The sequence below is a fragment of the Chelonia mydas genome, chromosome 5, assembly GCF_015237465.2.
Source record: "Chelonia mydas isolate rCheMyd1 chromosome 5, rCheMyd1.pri.v2, whole genome shotgun sequence".
Classification (NCBI taxonomy): domain Eukaryota; kingdom Metazoa; phylum Chordata; order Testudines; family Cheloniidae; genus Chelonia; species Chelonia mydas.
Genome location: NC_051245.2, coordinates 95830219 through 95845393, shown reverse-complemented (window position 1 = coordinate 95845393; position 15175 = coordinate 95830219). Strand labels below are relative to the sequence as shown.

General features: G+C 40.5%; 1 protein-coding gene across 12 annotated transcripts in view; it reads right to left on the bottom strand.

The window, feature by feature from the left end:
* Positions 1–15175, bottom strand: part of CEMIP2 (cell migration inducing hyaluronidase 2) — an 81043-nt gene that overhangs the window by 49597 nt on the left and 16271 nt on the right. For 2 of the 12 annotated variants that reach the window (XM_043547023.1, XM_037901841.1), the window contains one exon: positions 8108–8190. The exons of 9 other annotated variants lie outside the window; for them this stretch is intronic. The gene's annotated coding sequence lies outside the window, so the exon portion shown is untranslated. Of the gene's footprint in view, positions 1–8107; positions 8191–13710; positions 13800–15175 lie in introns of those variants that run through there. One more of the 12 variants, XM_043547025.1, reaches the window with a different exon arrangement.

The window sequence follows — 15175 nt, the reverse complement described above, 5'->3', positions numbered from 1 at the left end:
AGACAATGCATCTCCTATACACATAATGAAAGCTAAAAGCATTGAAACACTAGCTAGAGAAGGAACAGCAGAGGACAGCGCACAAATTGGCCCAAATCCTCTAGAGACTATCCCAAAGTTCCTTGCACCTGCTCCTTGTGGCAAATGGACTTTTCAACATTCTTCCCTTTATTTTTTCATAGCTATTTCCCAAACTCATTTACTTAATCCCCACTCCCAGATTTACTGTCCAATGTTTCATGAGCATTTGAAGAATGGCTCTTACCATATGTGCATTTTAAACTAACTCAAACTCAACTACTAGACTTCTAAATAAAATACTGATTCAGATTTTACTTAAGAAAAATCAACATGTAGCCTTAAAGTCAAATTACTTTGAAGCCTCAGCCTTCTTTACAAAAGACAGCACCTATTGCAAACTGGATCAAACAAAGATATCCTCTAGTACAGTGGTGTTCAATTTTTTTTTCTGGCAACCCAGTTGAAGAAAATTGTTGGTGCTGGAAGCTGGAGTGGACACAATTTTCTCAGGTGGTGGATCCAAAACTAAACCACATCTTCAGGCCGCAGATAGAGAAAGCAATTCATGAGTTCCTGGCTATGCAAAAGAAAGAGGAAAAACTGTGCCAGCTCTTCCACCAGAGCCCGAGAATCAGGATCCTCCTGCTCCATCCCAAGATGCCTTGTAAGTGTGTTCCTGGTACTAAAAACAGCTGCAGTTGCAAAATACAAGTTTGGGGCAGAGGTTTTGGGGTGCGGGGGTGAGGTTGGGAACGAGGGGTTCAGGGTGTGGGAGGGGGCTCTGGGCTGGGGTGCGGGATAGGGTCAGGGCTCTGGGCTGGGGTTGGGGGGAGAGGGGGGGGCTCAGGACTGGAGATTGGGGCATGGGTTTACCTTGGGCGGCTCCCTGTCAGCAGCGCAGCAGGCATGCCAAGGCAGGCTTCGTGGCACTGCGGACCGCGCCAGCAGCAGGTCTGGCTCCTAGGCCGAGGGGGAAGAGAAATGTGGGGGAGAGAGAGGGCCGGGCCCAAGGGGCATCGTGCATTGCCCCCGCCCCGAGCACCCACTCCGCACTCCCCATAGCGCGGAGCGGGTGCTCGGGGAAAAGGCAGCGCACGGAGCCGCGCCCCCCCCAACCTAGGAGCCGGACCTGCTACTGGCCGCTTCCGGGGTGCAGCGCTGTGTCAGAACAGGTAGGGGCTAGCCTGTCTTAGCCGGGCAGCACCGCCAACGGGACTTTTAACAGCCGGTTGGCAGTGCTGACCACAGCTGCCATGACCCGGTACCTTACATTCCACAACCCAGTACTGGGTTTTGACCTGCAGTTTGAAAAACAAATAGTGTTCTAGTACAATAATTCTGACCAACCAGATGTGTGACATTTTAGAGCAGACTCATAACCCAAAGACATGAACCTGATCTGAGAATTTTCAGATATAAGAGTAACACTTAACTCTAAGATAAAATGCCTGAATTTAACACTCAAATCACAAAAGTTTCAGATAGTGCAGGCAAAAACAAAACAAAACAGATCCACCAGTTAATACTTTTTATTGTTTAACAGTATAAACCAAACCCAGAGGAGGTATTCAAAGTTTATTTTATCTTTATGAAAGAATCCTACTTCAGTTTGATCTGATAAATGTTCTCTAAATAGTGCCATTTCACAAAGGAGACCATTTAATAAAGTTTTTCCTCTATTTTGAACCAGAAACGTAAGGCTCTCTGGCACACAGTCTGAAGACAACCTACAGTAATTGTTTGAAAATAATTCATTTCAAACGTTTAGGAAATGTTGCAGGAAGTCAATGCTGCAATTCAAGTATATTCCATCATATCATAAAACTGATTTTAATACTTGCTTGGGACCGTCATTTTGCTATTTGTAAAAGTTTCCATTTAAGGGCAAGTGTTGTTCTTCCAGGGACACGTGGGAAAGAGATGCCACAGAACCACCAAACCCCTCTCAACTCTCCCTCCAGAAAAATCAAAATTAAATTGAAAAGACTACCATGAATGAGAGGTCTTGTACAATCAACAAGTTTACAGTGCAGCTCTGCTCATTCCTCTCCGCCATATAACAATTATTTAAATTTCCTTCTTCCTGTTGTCATTTTAAATTCTATGGTGGAAAGAATGGTTTTTATTTTTCAATTTTAATCCTTTACACTAACGATTTTATGTTACTGACTTTTTGTTTTAAAGTGAAACATCACATTTGAAATTGTTGGTTTTATTGTTCATTTGTACTTTATGGATGATTTTAGACAGTAACATACCCACCCATCTACACTGCAATTAGACACCTGCAGCTGGCCTGGGCCAGCTGACTCAAGCTCACAGGGCTCAGGCTACGGGGCTGGTTCATTGTGGTGTAGACATACCGAATCGGGCTGCAGCCAGAGCTCTAGGACTCTCCCACCTAACAGGGTCGTTGATCCCAGGCTCCAGCATAAGCCTGGACATCTACACCGCAATTAAACAGCCCTGCAGCCCGAGCCCTTGCGAGCCTGGGCCAGCTGCAGGTGTCTAATTGCAGAGTAGACATGCCAATAAATACCAAGGCCCTGTGCACAATATAGGTGTGCAAATGACTGCATTTACATGTTTTGGCTGAGGTACAGCCTAAGTCTTTCTGTACTATATAAAGTGGACATTTTCCTGCCAGCTCCTGTTCAACTCAGCTTGTCCCCCTACCATTTTTGATTCACTCTCCACATCAAGCATGTTTCACCCACAATAGGAATTCACTGTTTCCCCTTCTGCAGCCCCTGTCTCACCACAATTACAATGGAAGAAAGCAGAACAAGAGGGAGATCCTTTGCAATTCAAGGCAGCAATGACAGTGGCCAGAGCAGCAAGAGCTATAAACACTGGTTTCATGGGGAGCTAGGGGCGGTTTGAAAGAAACACTGGCTGGCATCTCGGCCTCCTGAACTACACAGAAGGAGGAGCTTTTTATGGGGAGTTTCATGCTTTAGCCATCTATCCTAGATGGTGAACCTCCTAAAACAAAGAGTCTCTCCTACAATTCCAATTAATTAGATTCACTGGTTATCTATTTTTACTTTGCGGTTATTTTTGGAATTATTCCAGTACAAGTGAAAGTTATCCAATGATTTTGTGGTGAATTAACATAGCTGTCACGAAGTTGTTCAGAATTCACTGCAAATCTGCCATGTAATTTAGGTGTCCTATGTTACACAGTACAGAGGACCTTTCATGTAAGAATGCTCAAAATTATATTCCTCTCCCCCACAACAGAAAGCTTTGCATCTTTTTATCCATTATATATTAAAGGGCTTTATTCTGAGCAACATTTAAGCACATGCTTAAATACCACTCAAGGGGTGAAGCAGTATGTGCTTAACAGGTCATTAACTTTAAACACATGCTTAAGAGTGGTTCAAAATAGGAATGTTTTCCTAAATTGAAACCTAAAGCACCAGAAATTGGTGTTACTACTCTGACAACCAGAAAAAGGAATCTACCTCTACTTCACAGGGGAAAGATTAACGTATTTGAAAGGTTTCAGAGTAGAAGCCATGTTAGTCTGTATTCGCAAAAAGAAAAGGAATACTTGTGGCACCTTAGCGACTAACCAATTTATTTGAGCATAAGCTATCATGCATAAGCTATTGTGAGCTGTAGCTCACGAAAGCTTATGCTCAAATAAATTGGTTAGTCTCTAAGGTGCCACAAGTACTCCTTTTCTTTTTGCGTATTTGAAAGGTGTTTTGTTTTTTAAAGTCGCTATTGCAATAACCAGAACTACAAACAGCTAACAGGATCTCTGGGAAATCAAAGTTTTACCTTCAAACATGGGTGTGCCTAAAAAGAAAAGGCCTATTTTCAGGAGTGCTGAGGACACACAACTGCTGTTGGCGTCGGTAGAAGTTGTAGATGCTCAACACATTAGAAGCTCATGCCACACTTATTTAGATGATTAAGTATGGATTTAGAGGACTAATTTTAGGCACCTAACATTTTACTAGCACCCTTTTAAAAAAGAATTTAAAGAATCCATTCTGGGAACATGGTCTGACGCTAGCCAAGATGAGGAGCCAAGTCCTCTTCTGGCCTTGAATGATTATCCTGGTAAACACTTACAAACCTTCAGAGTCACTATTCCAGAGCCCTCTGAGCATCCAATCCTGAGAGACTATTTAAAAAAGCAAAACAAGTTTACTTCCGAACTCCATCATAACGTAATGCTTCTTTAACACACAATATTTTAAGGATTTCTTGTTTGCGCAGGTCATTTAAAAAAAAAAAAAAAAAAAGATGCTAACACTGTGGCTCTTGGCTATAAAACTACAGTTCCTGCTCATGAACTTCTCTCACACAGTGTAATCTCAAACTGAACAGAGACCTCAAAGAGGGCATCTCTTTCATGTAACATAATACTTGCATTGGTCACTACAGCTTTCTTAGCACATAGCCAGACTATTGTTTGGTATGGAGCAATGAGATTAAAAGGTAGAGATGGAAATCCAGACTGTAAGAGAGGTGGAGGGGGATGAACAAAAGGATGCAAAATGGCTCACAATTAGCAACAAAGTCTGATATGTTAAACAGAAAGCATGGGTGATTTTCTGAAATTCTGACATGTACAAATTTACCTGCCTGGAACCTAGTTATCAGCTATCACAGGGATTTTATCCCACAAAAGACAAAAACAAAACATTAGTCTTCAACAACGTCTCAAAATGTATCAAGGCTCCAATTCAGCAAATCACTTAAGAATATGCTTAACTTCAAGCATGTGAGGAATCCCAATGAAGTCAGGTTAAGCACATCTAAGTGCAAGGACATTTCCTTCTCAGGCACACATTTTCCTCCACCAATTTTTAAAATGTCTATATACTGTAATGATAGACTGTTTACTAAGAACCTATCCTTACTTATCCACATGTATAAAAGCAAGGAAAATAAACCACATGCTGCAGGTGCATAAAGAAACACACAAATAGTATGGAATGCAGAATAAAAAATATTTTTAATAAATGAGAGAAACCCCGATGGGCTACATAATGTGTAAAGTTACTGTGAATATTTGATGTCACACTGTTTACTGAACACAATTTAAGGTGGTTTATTTTCCCCCAGATGGTGGTATTAGAAAGTCAGATGAAATGGAAAGCAGAGTGTAATCAGTTAGCTGTAGAGAGTCTCAGACAAGGCAGAACAGAATTTTTAATATGTGAGCCAGGAGAAAAATAAAAGCTGGGTTTCTGCATCCTGTAAACCCAGACTTTTTGAAGGCTCAAAAATCTCAGACTTTTTCAAATGTCTCCGTGAAGGGATGAGACAATGGCATTCAGAGGAAGGGTCACGTTTATTAGCTCTGATCTATACTACACAGAGCTCAACTTAAGTTTTTAGTGTAGACATGACCTTAGGAAACTTTTGGGAAAGGAGGAGCCTATACAGGAGGGATGGGCTCCACCAAAACAGAACCAAATTGCTGGCATGCAAAATTTAAAAACGTCCTAGAAGAGTTTATAAATCAAGGGCTGGGGGAAAGCTGACAGGTGTGGTGACACATCATTTAGGGTATGATTTATTAAACGGGATACGCTATATCCTAGCAAAGAGGAGAGGATAGAAGATAACATACAGGTAGGAACAGAAAAGAAACAGCCATTGAAAAAGAGTCCCATTCAATTACACCACATGAAGGCAGAAAAATAAATATTGACAAATTTTATAAGTGCTTGTATACAAACACTAGACATCTAAATACTAAGATGGGTGAACATGAGCGTCTCATATTAAAAAAGGATATGGATATAACAGGTGTCACTTGATGGAATGATAATCCATGGGACACAGTGATACTAGTATTCTTGCTTAAATTTAGGTATAGTAGTACATACCTAAATGTAAGCAAGTAAATAGTCCCATTGAAGTCAACAGGATAATTTATGTGCTTAAAGTATGTGTGCAGGAGTTTAGCTGGATCACAGCATTAGAAATCCCCTGGTGGAAGATACTACAGAAGAGCAAAGTAGTATAGAATACTGAACTTCTCTTAACAGCTAATCAAAAATGAGGATCATGAGAAATTGTATTTATAACTGGCTGAAGTCTTCAAAAGACCAAAACTCCAGGAGTGCAGGTATCCAAGGTAGCCAGACAACCCAGAACCTATTAACTGTTTCAAAAATACGTTTCAAAAGTAGTGATGACACCCTTTAAGAAGAGAAGACATGATTCTGGCACTTTTTGGGTGACTATAATATATTCAAAGTGAGAGGGAGATCAGACCACCTACCCTGTGTATATGGCTTACATAAAAGTTTGAGTTATAAGGCTTCTCTCATATGTACAATATGCGAGAGAGAACAGTAAAATACTGTGGATGGATCCAGCAAAGTGTCAAACTCATTCAGAAGAAAGGACCAGAGCCCATGTTCAATTATGGTCCAGGAACTGGGATATAAAAAAGGATGTCATACTCCCCTCAAACCATGACAGCGCTTCCCCTGATGTCAGTTGGAGGTTTATGAAGAGATCAATGGGAGAATACAGCTTTTATGTAGTAACCAAACTTTTATTTATTCATTCAGTGTCATTCATCGATAGAACCGACTTCTGTTTTATTTCTTCCTTCTCCATCGCTCCCTGTTCTCCGTGTCTCTTGTTTTCCTCTCTGTCTTTTCAGGCAGCCATTCCAAACCCACACCTCTCAAGGGCTTCACTCCCACTCCCTTTCCCAGTCTATCTGCTAATATAGTCAGCAATTAAATAGTTAAAATTGGCATTTAAGTGTCATCACTGGGCTTTAGAGTTGTCACTCCAGTGAGATTAATAAAAACAAGGGAGTTCAACTGAATCATTGATTCAGGCTGTCTGCAGACTCGGGCAGATGTCACTGCAGCATTTACACTTTGTTTGCTTTGGCAGGTTCTCTCTGAAGCCATGAGGACTAGAATTTATTTTTAAAGTGCTTAGGTCCCAAATAATCTGAAGCCGTCACATAAATACATAATGTGCAGTGTCCTGAAAATTATGTACAATGGAGTCACTAAAAATGGGGATATAATCTTTTTTCTTCTATTTTATCTTTTTGTAACATTCTCTAGGAGTGAGAGAGACAAGAAAAGTGTTCTGTAAAAAATAATCACATAGAAAGGAAAGGAAAAGGAAAGTATTCAATAGCTGAAATAAACATTTTAAAAACAAATCAAAAATTTTGAATCTACTGTTAAGTTTTCATTCTGCTAAAATGGCAGCTGAAAGTAACAACATAATATTTTGCATTATCTTGGCACATTCAATTTGAGGAACTCAAAGCACTTGCACACATTAGTCAAGTAAGTCTCACAATATCCTGTGAGGCATGGTATCTAGTTTTTTTCCATATGACTGTAGTACACTTTTTTCTAGTTTATCATGTGTGTCAAAGTTAGAGGGGACTGCTAGTCTGCCCCTTTGTCAGCTTGCCTTGCAATAGTGACCAGAAAAGTTTATTTAAATTCCAAAGTAAGTTATCTTGAACATCCTCCTAACATTGCTGCATTCATAACATTTCTTGCCCAAACACACACATTTTCTTTAAGCTACCCTTTTCATTTCCCTTCCAAATATTACTGTTAGCAAGGAGATTTTAAATGAATCCTTGTCTATAACAGATGATTATTGAATCAACCTAGTTTTCTTGCTGAGAAGAGACTCTTTCCAAAGCAATCTGCTTTTTTTTTTTAATAGAGTTAAATTGGTTAGTCTTAGATACTACTATACTAGTATTAGATACTACTATATTAGATACTACTTCCTCAAGTTACATTTGGGAGGAATTACTGGTAACACAGCATTTTTCTTATCCCAGATACTGTATGGAATTAGTAAGTGTGGTGCTCTGTTGAGGTACGGAGAAACAACTTCCAGATTAGGAAATGGGAGTTGTAGGTAAGGAGTTTCAGGATGTATGCTTGCACATGGACATGGCAATATTTCCAGCACACAGAAGAAGCTCTGATTCCCAGCTGGGAACATGCATTATCAAAGTAATGCCATTTGGACTCCCTACAACCTCAAGTTTTAATCACATACTTTACAGTAGCAGCCCTCAGAGTCTCAGCAATACACCATCTATCCATACCTGAACTGGCTCATCTGGGGAAAGTCTTCTCAGGACATCACTAATAGCTCAAACTGGTTCTCAAACTCTTCCACTCTCTGGAACTGAAAAACAGGTATGCTAAATCGTATCCACTCCAAATTAATTGGTGGAACTCATAAGAGCAGTCCTAGACTCCAGCCAAGGCCTTCCTTCCACAAGAAAGATCCCAAACAATTTTAAGCTTCATTTCAGACATCAAAGAAATACACACACCATTGCAAAAACTTGCCTAAAACTACAACACCATGTGGACTCGGGCACATAAGTAATACCTCTTGACTTCACCTGTAAGGCTGGCTGAGGTCAGTGTACTAGTCAGACATAACATGGATATTCAGCTCATGATTTCTATTGTTCTAGTCTCCCTAAACAGGGGGATAAATCCAGACAGTCTGCAAATGAGTCCCCCTTCCACACTCTTGTTCCCTGCCTTCCCCCCTCATTCCTAGTGACTGATATTTCCATACACAGAAATGGGGAGCTCACCACTAGCGACGGCTGTGGACCTCTCAAGTAGCTAGGCTCCATGTAAACATACAGGAGCTTGGGGCAATTTGCCTGGTAGGCAAGGCCTTCTGTCCGATGCCACCCTCCAGATCCCAAAAGACATACCACTGCAACACGCAAAGTGGAGCTCCATCACCACCTTGTGCCAAGAAGCAATCAGGTTCTGGAACTGGTGTGTTCAACAGAGCATAATTCCCACAGTCCTTCACTTAAACAGGCATAAGTAACGACCTGGCACACCATCTCAGTAGAAAGTACTCAGAGCATCCCAAGTGATCTCTGGAGGATTATCCCTTGTGGACTAGTATATGCTGGCTATCATATAAATCATAGAATCATAGACCTTGAGAGGTCATCTAGTCCAGTCCCCTGCACTCAAGGCAGGGCCAAGTATTGTCTAGACCATCCCTGACAGGTGTTTGTCTAACCTGCTCTTAAAAATCTCCAATGATGGAGATTCCACAACCTTCCTAGGAAATTTATTCCAGTGATTAACCACCCTGACAGGAAGTTTTTCCTGATTTCCAACCTAAACTTCCCTTGCTGCAAGTTAAGCCCATTGCTTCTTGTACTATCCTCAGAGTTTAAAAAGAACAATTTTTCTCCCTCCTCCTTTTACATACTTGAAAATTGTTATGTCCCCCCATAGTCTTCTCTTTTCCAGACTAAACAAACCTAATTTTTCCAATCTTCCCTCAGAAGTCATGTTTTCTAGATCTTTAATCATTTTTGTTGTTCTTCTCTGGACTCACTCCAATTTGTCCACATCCTTCCTGAAGTGTGGCATTCAGAACTGGACACAATACTCCAGTTGAGGCCTAATCAGTGCAAAGTAGAGCAGAAGAATTACTTCTCATGTCTTACTTACAACAATCTCCCAAAATAAATTGACCCCGGGAATTGTCCCTGTGTGCTACAAATAAAAGATCCTGAATGGCATTGTTCTCTGTAGATACTAACAAAGGTCTCTCTTTACAATCTTACAACACTCCTCCTAATATATCCCAGAATGATGTTCACTTTTTTTGCAACAGCATTACACTGTTGACTCATGTTTAGCTTGTGGTCCACTATGACCCCCAGATCCCTTTCTGTGGTAGTCCTTCCTAGGCAATCAGACCCAGAACTTAAATATATATCATATTAATAGTACGCATTATTCGCACGATATATTAGTATGCATTAAGTACCAACAACATTAAGCACAAATATTATAACAGTGATATGGCCTAAAAATGCCTATACCATAACCCTGTTCACTTATGCTAAGTAAGTATTTGGCACAAGCAGATAGGAAACCTGTCAAAATGAAGATACATTCATTCTATGTCTTAGTACAAGCTTCACGGATCAGTAGCTTCATTGAACGCTAGTATCTAAAACAAAGGTAAGGAAGGAACAGAACAACAAGTTAGGGAACTGGAGCAAACTGCTGGGCTGGATTTTAGTGATGTGTGAAGACATGTGTAACTTGTAAAATCATAAATAATACCAGCTGAAACATGTAATTCGGGGAGCACACATTCTGCATAAAGTGTATGTAACATCGCTGCATGGGACCGCTGTTCGGAGACAGGTATCATATAGAACCTTTTCCCTGTACCATATTAATAAACCTGACTGATATTGATTATTTGGTCTAAGGTATATTTCATAATGAAATAACAAACCAAAGTCTGGTCAAGCAAATGACTATACAATTTATCAACCTGTTGTTCAGCAACATTGCAAACAAGTGCCCCCTTTTCTGTTCCAAAGAAGGAAGAGGTTCCAGCTATCAGACACTTTTCTCCTCTCCTGGTCAAAAGACGTATTATCCACCTTCCCTCTGGTTCCTGTGATTCTCAGAGTCACCACAGAGATCACACATGATGCAGCCAGAGTTTTCCTCATTGCTCTCTCTTGGGCAAGACAATTATGGTTCACAGAGCTGCTACACCTAGTGCAAGACCTCCACATGCAGGACATTCAAGAGTGGGACTTTGTTCAGAACCAAGGTCAGATTCTTCACCCCCTCCCAAAGTCCCTGAACTTCATAGCATACGTGTCAGCTGGCTGAGCCACACAAACAGCATTTGTTCTGCAGAAGTACGAGACATCTCAGCTAAAACAGAAAACTATCCAGCAGAGTCCTTTCAAGAGGAAGTGGAAACAATTCTGCATATGGCCCTCCCAGGAAGGTGTGACTCTTTCAAAAAGATCCTGTTTGTAAAATCCTATGTTCTCCAACTAAAAGCAAACAAGACTCAACATCACTTCAGTCAGAGTCTTACTTAGCTGCAAACTTCATCTGTCACCCTCCAATCCAGCCTTCTATCACCTCACAGTGACCAAGTGCTTTAAAGCCCTGAGCCGTTCCTTTCCACCAACCAGAGAACCACCTCCACCCTGGCACCAAACTATTGTCTTAACCATTCTTATAAAACCCCCATTTGAGCTATGAATGACTATTCACTTTACCATCTCTCCATAAAGATTCCTTTCCTAGTGGCCATCATCTAAGCTAGGAGGGTGAGCAAGATTCAAACCTTGATTTGAATCAAGATTCAGATCCACAGTATACAGGATTCCATAAGGATAAAAAGATGTTGAGGTCTCACTGCAAATTCTTATCTAAAAGAGGTTTCCAAATTTCACATGAATCAGTCAGTCACTTCTTTGCTAAACCCCATTCAAACCATTGGGAAGCTAGATTATACACATTAAATGTAAAGAGAGACCTTTGTTAGTATCTACAGAGAACAATGCCATTCAGGATCTCTCTTATTTGTAGCACACAGGGACAATCCCAGGGGTCAATTTATTTTGAGAGATTGTACATAAGAATGGCTATACTGGGTCAGGCCAATTATACAAGAATTAGGCAGCATACCCTTACTTATTACAAAACATTAGGGCCTTTCCCCTCCCACAGGTATCAGGGTTCATTCTACTAAATCTAAAGCGGCTTACGTGTTACCCCAGATTTGAGGGGTGAGTGTACCCGAGATTTTGATTGAGCCCACTGCAATCATATTATGTGCATTCAGTCATCATGAATTAATAAAAAATGGACCACCACCTACGTAAGGGTTAATTTGAACAAGCAAAGTTTCCGGAGGCAAGGTCAAATACATTTGCAGGCTTGTAGTCTCTACTAATCAGAATGGGAGGAGAGGAGAGAAAAAGTCAACAACTGAGAGGAAAGCAAATTAGTGAACGAGAACCTTGGAGTTTGGGCGCCTTTGATATAGAAGTTTATTATGACTAAGATTGTTAGGAATGTTTGTTGATAAATAATGTATTGATGTTAGGAGACGTGATGACCTAGTAGGGGTCATTATGATGTGTGTTTTGTAAAACCTAGTTGTAGAAGGATTAGAGTGTACTTTGGAGCAGTCTTCTGAAGCAATCCTGAGAGGGTTTTTTCCTGACACCTTACTCCCTGGCAGGGAAGCAACCGGCCATTGCTGAACTGCTGCAATTTACTCAATACCGTTCCAGATTTTACATAAATATTTGGGATGTTCTAAACCTATTGTTTTGTGTCCGTGTGTGCTTAAATCTAACAAACTGTAGTTTTAGATAAGAACATGCTTACTTGTATTAATCTTTCATCAGCTGAAGCACTGTGTTCCCATTGATTTATTCCTGACACTGCCTGGAGTGAAACAGTAAAGTTACCACCGCTATGGGTTCTGAAAACTCTGGGTAACATATGCTGCTTACCTTAGGAATGTTTCTCTTCAAGAGATTCGCTGAGTGGCTACCTGGAGCTTTATCCACATATCAAAATATTACTCGTGGGTCCTGGCATCCAGGTCTGCAAGAATGTTTCTGCATTTTATTTAGCCAGGACTCTTAAGACTTTCCTCCTATCTGGTCTGGGAATTGCTTACTAGTCACCATGAATGGGACACAGACACACAATAATTGAAGAAAAACAAGGCCCTTACCTTACAGTAAAAAGAAAAGGAGTACTTGTGGCACCTTAGCGACTAACCAATTTATCTGAGCATAAGCTTTCGTGAGCTACAGCTCACTTCATCGGAGTGAAGCTTATGCTCAAATACATTGGTTAGTCTCTAAGGTGCCACAAGTACTCTTTTTCTTTTTGCGAATACAGACTAACACGGCTGTTACTCTGAAACTTACCTTACAGTAGTGTTTCTCAACCTGGTGACCCCCTTTGGACTAAAAAAAATAGCGACCTTCCCTTACTAAGACTTGAAAAAATTGCAACCCCCTATCTTAAATATCATTAAGTTATGACTAGTACTCATGGCTGGTATTGGCAAGCAGGGCAAGCTGCCCAGGGCCCCATGACACAGGGGCCTCACAAAGCTAAGTTATATGCTTCAGCCCCAGGCAATGGGGCTCGGGCTTCAGTTACGGGCAACGAGGGGCTGAAGCATGTAACTAAGTTTCCCGGGTTCCCTGTGGTGTGTGGCTCCTGGCAGTTGCCCTGCTTATCACCCCATAATGCCAGCCCTAAACTTGCACCCTCCCCCTGACCCCAAACCTGTCCCACAATGCCCCTGGGGGGTCATGAGCCCTCATTTTAGAAGCACTGCTAACTGATAGTTCTTTGAGATGTATGCCAATCCTATGACTCACTCCCTTTCCCCACTACTTCAGAGTCCTCCTATACAAGTACGATTCTAGATTAGCAAGCAAACAGAGTGGTAATTGGAGGTGCACTGCTCCTTTAGTCCCTCTGGTAAGGGGGCATGAAGACATGCAGGACACATATCCCCAACACTGTTGGCCAAAAGATTTCAGACTTGTGGATTTCCACAAGTGGGACCTCCAAGGACTAAGCATTTCAAAGAACTAGACAGGGCAAGATAAGGGCCTTGTTTTTTCCTTGTTGCTGTACAGTCCTAATTCTAATGAGCAACAGGTCATCCTACACCAGTAAATTCAGATGTGTCATTGCAAATCTATTTATAGCATGCACCAAAGTAACTTTCTTGACTGAAGTTTCTTCAAAAGGAAGGCTATCATTGTCTAGCAGATCAAAGATCTACTCTTTCCTCAGCATAGCATTATACTTTTTTTTGTTTTGGTTACGTTACTTCCGAGCCTTCTGTTACCTTTTTCCCTTTAGGAGCACATAAAACTGTCTCAACTTTAAAGTGTGCGTAATATTGCAGGGTAATATCCTCACACACATCAAGACAATCTGCCAGGTATTTAAATATGAAAAATATTGTGTAGCCAGTTTTTCAGATACCCTAAAAAATATGCTTTAATTCCAAGGATTTAGCTGTACAACTCCTATTATACTTTCAGGGACATCCCTGTGTGCATAAATTATCCCGTGGGGACAACATTTTAAACGTGATCATATAGTATACTCTACACTCAACAAAAGTTAATTAAGATGATGTAAAGACTGCAGGCATGGTGATTTCATACATATTATCTTCCAAGAAAATTACAGTTAACAAACTTTATTAGAAACACAGAATTAAGGCTACACCTAAACAAGGTACCCAATCTGTGGATGTATTGAAAGCGTGCCCCATAACTATTACAATTTGTTTTTTTACATACATGTCTCAAATGCTAAGCGTGATACTTTGTCACCATACTAAGACTTTGTTAGTTGAACATACTTTGTTCTTTTCATGCCAGTGCTCTAAAAGCACAATCTACACAGGAGAGTTCTATGAACAAAGACATGGTAGCTCTTTTTAGCAACATTTGGATAATTGGCTGCAACAGAGTAACCACAGAACCTTTATCTTGTGAGGCTAAGCACCCTCACCATCTTGCATGACCAGGCCTTTAATGAAGAGGGGGGAAACTTCATCTCAACAGACTGATCGTTCTGACACTTTAAGATGACAATATATTTACCAACATTAACTATTTCACTGATGATCATTGTAGCAGGAACAGCTAATGTGTTTCTCCCACAATCCAGAACTGCCTACCATGTTTAAAATCCCCAGCTGGTGGTTAGCCATTGTCAAAATCTACCACATATTAGAAACAAACTAGAAAAATAAACAAGGCCTTCTCTGCCTATTTTTCATTTTTGTATTTAATTCAATAGCCTCCATTCTGTTCTTACCATATCAACTAGTAAAGCACCACAAACTCAATATAACACCAAATAGAAGCTAACAAGTCAATCTCACTAATTCACATAACCACTGCAAATTACTGAATTTTGCAAATTCCATACAAATGAACAACACACTTTGTTTGGGGATTTTTTTGTTTGGGGTTGTTGTTGTTGATCATAGTTCAATTTCAAGCATTTATGATAATGCAGTAGAGGATTCTAAATTTTAATTCATGGACCACTGGCAGTCCAGAGCAGTTGGTGGTGGTCTATGGAAACTGGCTGGTAACATGGTGCAGGTGCCACTATTTTTTTCCAATTGATAAGTTTCATTAAAAGAAGCTAAAACTATATTACGTTTTTTCCGAATATTACTTTTATGTAAGTGATTGCTGTAGATACCATATGAACGTTATATGATCATGAATAGGAGAGACTATTGTCCATATGTTGCAAATGGGAGGGGAGGTAGCCCATGAGATTAA